The following is a 464-nucleotide window of genomic DNA, read 5'->3' as shown; positions in this document are numbered from 1 at the left end:
GGTCACCTCCCACAAAGGGAGGCCAGACTGCGGCTTAGGCCCTATCCCCAAGGGGAGCAGGGAGCGGGCCTAAGCTGTCACTAGGACATCCCCTGAGGGCTCCCAGTATGTGAGAGGGGGCAGGCTGGGCTGAGGGACACCCCTACCACCCCCCACCCCCCAGTGCACGAATTTCGTGCACCGGACCCCTAGTAACACAATATTATAACGATGCCAGCAAATTAAATAAAGTGGCAAATCACTAGAATCACACCAACTACCAAAAGTTACTCCAAAGGAAATAGTCTTAATAGATCTGTAACAAGAAATTAAATCAAAAATCTTCCAATAGGACTTCTGGTTTCCGGTCCAACCTGTAAGGAGCTTAGAACTCATGACTTTGTCATAACAATAAGTACAGAACTGAATGAACTGAAAAACCAACAACTCTTCCTAGATCCATCATAGAAGTGAGGACACAGGGT

This window comes from Myotis brandtii, unplaced genomic scaffold (assembly GCF_000412655.1).
Source record: "Myotis brandtii unplaced genomic scaffold, ASM41265v1 scaffold684, whole genome shotgun sequence".
Taxonomy (NCBI): domain Eukaryota; kingdom Metazoa; phylum Chordata; class Mammalia; order Chiroptera; family Vespertilionidae; genus Myotis; species Myotis brandtii.
The sequence above is the reverse complement of the archived record's forward strand: the minus strand, read 5'-3'. Positions refer to the sequence as shown.